The sequence below is a fragment of the Grammomys surdaster genome, unplaced genomic scaffold, assembly GCF_004785775.1.
Source record: "Grammomys surdaster isolate TR1022 unplaced genomic scaffold, NIH_TR_1.0 147, whole genome shotgun sequence".
NCBI lineage: Eukaryota > Metazoa > Chordata > Mammalia > Rodentia > Muridae > Grammomys > Grammomys surdaster.
This window is the reverse complement of record NW_021604605.1, coordinates 3113467-3120520: the sequence shown is the minus strand read 5'-3', so window position 1 is coordinate 3120520 and position 7054 is coordinate 3113467. Positions and strand designations below refer to the sequence as shown.

At 44.0% G+C, this 7054-nt stretch overlaps 1 non-coding gene across 1 annotated transcript; it reads left to right on the top strand.

Annotated features, from left to right (window-relative positions):
• Nucleotides 1–984: 984 nt before the first annotated feature.
• LOC114619163 lies at nucleotides 985–1126 on the top strand. Its single transcript, XR_003711080.1, has one exon. It is a non-coding gene; the product is annotated as a small nucleolar RNA SNORA48 (small nucleolar RNA).
• Nucleotides 1127–7054: the final 5928 nt, after the last annotated feature.

The following is a 7054-nucleotide window of genomic DNA, read 5'->3' as shown; positions in this document are numbered from 1 at the left end:
ATATATATTCTCAAACAATAAATTTTAAAAGTAAAAGAACGAGATTCCCCCCTCGAATCCAAATGGCCAATTAATTTATAGGCTGAATATATTGGAGCTCATTTGCTTTCTATTCATTTCATTTTATGATTTTCATTTTGTAGTGTTGCAATTCAAGTCTAGTACCTCATGTATGTCAGAAAATTACTACCACTAAGGTACACACCCACAGTGTCAACTTTGTCTAGAATGAGACAAAAAATGAAATTATAATAGTAAGAGAAAACTTTTTCAGAAGGTTATGCCATCATAAAATTTAAATAATACGTTCATTGTTGCTACACACAACAAATGACCACTTATACAAAAGTATAGATATTGAAGGGTAAACTGATGCTTGTGTTCTGTTTTGGCTCACATATTTGTCATGACTACAATGTGTCACAAATCATGATCGCAGCTTTATACGTATTACTTCACTTAAATTTCAAGTCAAAACTGTGAGGTAGGCATTTTTATAATCCCTATTTTACAGTAAGAAATTTGAAGCTTAAGCTTAAAAATGAATACAGTTATGGGAGAGATATAAATACATGCCTATATGATTTTAAAACATATGGAAGCCTCAGTGAGTGATTGTAAATAACTTTCTATTTTCTTTCTTCCTCTAACCTATTTAAAAGAATGAAGAGTATACTTTCTATACTCTAACTGCACACTACATGTTTGCTAACTTTTGAAGACATTCTTCCTGAGCTATATTTTCTCATACTTTTAGAACAACTTTAGCAGTTGGTAGTAGTGTGCAGTGACTGAGAAAATACTGCCTCGTCTTCTGATGAAGACATAGAATTGAGGATTGATAAGACAGCTTGTGGGTAGAGAAGCGTGCTACTGAACCTAATAAATAACCTGAATTTAATCTCCAAGATTCATGGTAGAAGGAGAGAATTGACTACTGCAAGTTGTTGTCTGGCCTCCTCATGTACCATAATAATGTATAATTGCTCCCTGGCAATGGACAAACAGACATCTTGTTGGTGGTGTTTTTCTATTAGTCAGGGTCAGAGCAGTTGGCAGTTTTTTGTTCATCCTAGTTTGATGCCCGTCTTGGTGGTCAAACTTGTTTTATGCCTAGGACTCATAAAAATCAGATCAAAGCAAATCAAATCCAAGCAGGCAGCACAGGAGGAGGAAGATAGAGGGACCTGTGGACTGTGATGCCATCCAAACACCTGCCATCCAGTGTGCTGCACAGGTAGGCCAGAGACACCTGCTTGCCAATATGTCATACAGGGTGAATAGAGAAGGTCACCCAAGGTCCTAACAACCACTTGTCAAGTCTGAAGCAAGAGCCACACAATGTGTAAACATGTGGAAGACAAATGGGTGAAAACGAGAAGTGGAAAGGTTAGAGCATTATCAAGAGAGATGGAACTGAAGACTCAGGGTGGAGAGGAGGAGCCTGTTATCAGCTCTCATCCCTGACACCTGGAGTCGTAGTAAGGTGCCAGCCCAAGCTGCCACTGCTTATATTATCACTAGAGAATTTGGGGATGTCCCTGGTTGGAGCAGCTGCTGGGGACCATCTGAATGTCCAGGGGCTGTGTAAAACTGGGTCTGCCCCTCACTGAAGGCAGGGCTCTGGAGAGCTGGCCCCATCTCTCACCTGTGGCAATACTCCAGAAAGCAGGCGATGCACCTCATCTAGGCAGCAGAGTGGAGCTGCCCCCTGATGACAGGGATGTTGTGTGAGGCAACCACAGGGCATGAGCATAGGAGAGCTGACTACATCATTCATCAACTATGGGATGGCACAGACACAGAGGATGCTCCTTCCCACCCCTGATCCTCACCACCTCTGGCAGTTGGGAAAGCTGGCCACAGGGTCATGAACTCAGGAGAGCTAGCCCTGGAGCAGTGCTGGAGTGCTCGTCCTGGTGATGCAGATAAGGGAGAGCCAGTGGGCTGACCAGCTCAGCTATCACCCAGGTCCAGATCCAGAGCTCTGATTTGACCCACCTCAAAATCTATTTGATTTGTACACAGTTGAAATTTGTGAAAGGGTAGTCCTGCTCTTCCAAAGCCGCAGGATCTCCATGATACAGGTCAACAACAGGATAACTGGAAAAAGTCCTGATGTAGATCCAATATTGATGGTGTCACAGAAGCCAAAGATCTTGTACCAGACTAATGACTCACTGCAATGAATATTTGTAAGTGAAGATGTCTGGATAGAGTGATATACTGTAGAGTACACTCTGACAGCTTTCACAATGGGTTGTTTTCTATGCTTTGGTTTGTTGTTGGTAGTGGTGGAGTTGCTTGTGTGTTTTTAATTTGGGGGAGGAGTTGCAAGGATAAAGGGTAGATATGAGGGGACAGGGAGATGAGCAGGACTGTGGTACATGATGTGAAACTCACAAAGAAACAGTAAGTTTTAAAATGATGTATTATAAATTTCTACTTAAAACCATAGTGCCAAGGCCCTGAGGGACATGAAATCCAGCTCTGAGCTCTCCTCAGTTTTGGAGGGCTCATTGCTACGGCAAAGTACCTTCTAATTAAGAAGTCACATGGTTTTTTTTTTTTTTTTTAGTCAATAACATCTACCACTTTAAGCCTGAGTCACAGTAGCTCATATAGAAAATATTGAAGTAGCAATTGTTCCTCATGTAATTTTGCTTTTTATCGCTTAAAATAGAGAATTTTAGAATACTAGCATACTTCTCATTTAGTAAAATAAAATCAAACTCATGATTAAAATGTCCTATAATTATTTCATTAAAAACCTCTCAAAAATGTTTCTCGTAATTTGCTACTTAAATAAATGGCATTGTAAAAATTTAACATGCTTTTAAAGAAGGATGGAAGGATGTTCTATTTTACGTATTTGTTGGCATTAGAAATAACACATTTAAGTTATCTTTCTAAAATATAAATTATTTCCACTTGGTTATATTTTTTGAAAACCAAATTCCAATTTAGTTCCAAATGAAATGAAATTAAGAAAACTTGGTTTCTCTTTGGGGGCAAGGGGGAAGAGTGGGGGTAGGACGACAAAACCAAACAAAATCAAAACAAAGTCCAAGCATCTGCATCCTTCTCCCTACCACGCCCCATCCCACACACCAACAGCAGCAGGAGCCCAGTGTGTGTGGTCTGCTGGACTCATGAGCCTGATCTAGGCGCTGTGGCAGCATCCTGTCCTCTGTCCAGTGAGATGGCACCGGAGAAACACTCTGATGTCGTGGGATTCTGTGTGGCTAGTGGGTTGTAGGGTGAGGTTTTCAGGATCGTCTTGAGGCTCCTTATTTAGCTTCACCAGCCTCTCCCAGCGCCTTTCTCCCAGGGGCAAGGGCTCGATCAAGAGTGGCTCCTACTCAGCTGAGGGCTGTAAACTTTCCTTCTCTGATCCCTGTCTCACTCTTATCATCTACAATCTCTCCCTCTTCCCCACTGAACTTGTCATGAGCCCTGCCTGGGGCTGGTACTGGATTTCCAGTACTTGAACTGGACCTTCCCCAGGGGAAAGGCTCCTCGGCCACGGCCTCAACTCATCCATTTGTCACTGCCCGCGCCTTCCCGGTCATGCAAGTAATACTTCTTGCTCTTGGTGTGTACTCTGGATCTCATTGTTCTTCCCGGCTTCTCTATTGAAAATCATTGTTGCTGTGGTTGTTATTGTTACCAGAATAGTTTCCTCTGCCCCAACCTCTCCCTCTTGCTTGAAATTGAAAGGTTCCTTGAGCTCTGCCGCCCCTTCCTTCCTTCCTTCCTTCCTTCCTTCCTTCCTTCCTTCCTTCCTTCCTTCCTTTCTTTCTTTCTTTCTTTCTTTCTTTCTTTCTTTCCTTCTTTCTTTCTTTTTTGCTAGTTCTTTTCTTTTTTATTGGATGTTTTATTTACATTTCATATGTTGTCCCCTTACCCCATCTCCCACCCACCCAGGAACCCCCTATCCCCTCACCCCTCCTCCTTCTTCTCTGCGGATATAACCCCTACCTACTCCCCCACTCCCACCTCCCCACCCTCAAAATTCCCACCCCCTGGGGCATCCAGCCTTCATGAGGTCAAGGTTCTCTTCTTCCACCTATGCCCAGCAGGGCCCTCTGGTCTTACTTATTCAGCTGAAGCCCTGGATCCCTCCCTAAGTGCTCCCAGGCTGGTGGTTTAGACCCTGGGAGCTGTGGTTGGTTGGTATTGTTGCTCTCCTCATGGTGCCGCAAATCTTTTCAGCTCCTTCAGTCTTCACTCTAACTCCTCCATTGGGAACCCCATGATCAGTTCAATGGCTAGTTGTGGGCATCTGCCTCTGAATATGTCAGACTCTTGCAGACATCTGAGGAGACATCCATATCAGGCTCTTATCAGCATGCACTTCCTGACTTCCACATCAGCATCTACCTTTGGTGATTGCACATGGGATGAGTACTCAGGTGGGGTGGTCTTGAGACGGCCCCTCCTTCAGTTTCTGTCCCTCACTTTGTCTCCATATTTGCTCCCTTGAATATTTTGTTGCTCCTTCTAAGAAGGACCGAATCACCCCCACTTGGTCTTCCTTCTTTATGAGCTTCATGTGGCCTGTGACTTGCATCTTGGACATTTCAAGGTTCTGGGGTAATATCCAATAATCAGTGAGTGAATACCGCGTGTGTTCTTTTGTGATTGGCTTACTTCACTCAGGATGATAATTTCTAGTTCCATCCATTTACCTAGGAAACTCTCGAATTTATTGTTTTTAATAGCTGAGTAATACTCCATTGTGTAAATATACCACATTTTTTTAATCCATTCCTCTTTCATTAAGACCCACGAAGTCTTTGGTCCCCAATCTGGATTTATCAAAACCTGTGGTGCTCTCCTCCCTCTCTTCTGCTTCCTCAGGTTACTCCCCTGCTTTGTAGGAGTGAGATGACTGGGAAGAGGAGGAAGAGGACCTAGACCGGTCTCTTGCTCTGCGGGGCTTCTTCTGCTTCTTTGATCCTTTGTGGGTTTTCTCTGTCTTTTCAGTTGATCTTTCTCTTGAGTGGCTAGAGTCTCTGGAATAAATGGACTCTCTTGATTTACCCCGCTTAAGATCTCTCTCCTTATGTTTTTTACGATGTTCAATATCAAGACGAAGATCAACAGGATCATCTTTGTATTTCCCTTCAGCCTTGTAGCCAGGTCCTCGTGGACTTTTCAATTCCTCATGAGTCAAACCATGCTTTCTGAATGTACTGGGAGAAATGTCTATCCTCCTGTGTATGTCTGGGCTTTTCTTATTTTTAGCTGCTTCTTGTTCGTTTTCTCTTTTTAGGTATTTACTAAAGCGTTCGTGCAATGTCATTCCAGAGGATCCAAAGTGATGCTCCTTACCGTGATGAACAATGGTCACTATGTGCTGGGCAAACAGTTCTGAGGGGCTACGCTGAGACTGAGCTGACTGTATGTGCTGGGAAATCGATAGGAATTCCTGTTCCTTTTTGTTACTATGGACTAGATCCCGACAAAGCTTTCGTTCCTGAGCCAATAAGCCGCTGGTTCGTGCAAGGTCCTCATCGAAGAAGTCCATCCGGACGTTGACCTGGGCCTCTCAAGTAATGGAAAAGGAAGACTTCCCTGAGGAAACATCTCCTTTGTTTCCCAGCTTGCCATGGCTCTCAGAGGTCTTCCTTGGGGGAGGTAATGAACTTTTCTCCTGGACTGCCTTGTATGCAATCACTCGGAAATTCTTTTCTGACACAAAGCCACTGTGCCCACTGTCGCTCCTCTTGGACCCTCCACGCTCCTCCTTTCGGGATCTCTCTATGAAAGGCTCCTCCTCCAGCTCCTCTACTTTCCTCTGCTTTTCCTTCCCTGCATGCAGGCTCTCAAACTTGCCTGACTTCTCTTCCTCCTGGTTTTTGCTTGCACCAGCTATGACTTTAGACATAAATTTGGGCTCATCATCAAACTCGGGTTCCTTCCTTCCCTTACTTTTGTCCTTATCTTGCTCATCCATCTCTTCCTTGTGGAAGTCAGCCATCTTTTTCTCAAAGTCATCCCGGAGCTTATACCTTTTGGGTGACTGGCTGCCTCGGAAGGGCTTCTCAGTGTCCGACTTGAGAGCAAATGGATCAGATTTCATTTTGATATCAGCATCAGAGAAGCCCCCTTTCTCCTTCAGCTTCTCTTTATCAGCATTTGTTTGTTTGTGCTCCTTATCCTTCCCATTCTCTGTCTTCTGCTCTTCCAAATACCTTTTTGAGTATGCAGCTCCTCCGGAAGCATCACTCTCTTTCTGAGATGAACCATATAGATAAAAGCCTCGGTTTCGCCTATGAGCATAATAAGGCCTCTTGTAGCCTCTGTAGTGACCTCAGTAATCTCGATTCTGATACACTCTGGAGTGATTTCTTTCTCTGTTATAAAAGCTGGAGAATATGATCCGGAACGAGACCTAGAACTCAGCCTGTGCTTCCTTGAACAAGAGACAGATCAACTTCAGGACTGAGACTTTGAAAACGAACCAGACCGAGATCTGGATGCAGATCTTGAGTGAGAAGAGAGAGACACAAACTTGTATTTGATTGTTTTTGACATCTTGTAAGTGTGTATACCTTAGTAGAATTACTGATTCAACTTGAACTGCCGCCAAAAAACACCAGCAGCACCACTGGCTTCTGCAATTTAGTCAGGATGAAACTCTTGATCAGCAGGAGAGACTACAGCCGCAATTTTACAAGACACAACCTGCCTGAACCTCATCCCTGCCCAATAGCGAGCACCTTGTCTCTGCTCTCCAACTACAGGAACTACTGCCTTAGTCCATTATCTTCTGGAAAATGTCACTTTGTTATGTGTTGGTTGTTTTCTTTATTCATATTTCAAATGTTATCCTCTTTCCAGGTCTCCCCTCCGAAAACTCCCTATACAATCCACCCTCCCTAATCCTCTATGAGGGTGTTCCCCCCCACCCACCCACTCACTCCCACCTTTCCGCCCTGGCATTCCCCAACAATGGGGCATCGATCCCCCACAGGAAGAAGGGCCACTCCTCCCACTGATGTCCAACAAGGCCATACTCTGCCACATATTCGGTCGGAGCTATGGG